Source organism: Brassica oleracea, chromosome C7 (genome assembly GCF_000695525.1).
Source record: "Brassica oleracea var. oleracea cultivar TO1000 chromosome C7, BOL, whole genome shotgun sequence".
Taxonomy (NCBI): Eukaryota; Viridiplantae; Streptophyta; class Magnoliopsida; order Brassicales; family Brassicaceae; genus Brassica; species Brassica oleracea.
The window spans coordinates 26,203,836-26,204,251 of record NC_027754.1 but is presented as its reverse complement, the minus strand read 5'-3'; positions in this window follow the sequence as shown (position 1 = coordinate 26,204,251).

Sequence of the window (416 nt, the reverse complement as noted above, 5' to 3'; positions counted from 1 at the left end):
TAAAGAACGAACTTTCCGCGGTTTTTACGGTAAAGTTTGATCGATGACTTAGAATGACGGGAAACGTGAAATGGGTTCGCTACGGTCTTTGGGAGATAACTTCGGCTCGAGCTCGTTCGCTACATAGCGACCGAGCTTCTGCTCGGGCTCGGTTGCTACGTAGCGACCGAGCTTTGGCTCGAGCTCGGTCGCTACGTAGCGACTGAGTTTCGGCTCGAGCTCGGTCGCTACGTAACGACCGAGCTTCGGCTTGAGCTCGGTCGCTACGTAGCGACCGGACAGCGTGCATGTGCGGTAGTAGCGTAATGACCGAGCTTGGTTCGTCCGTGTTTCGATCGTCATACTCGGAACTATCCGTAACCGGTCTGGGTATGTTTCCGATGGCTTATGTTTGATCTAAATAGAATTCAAACGAA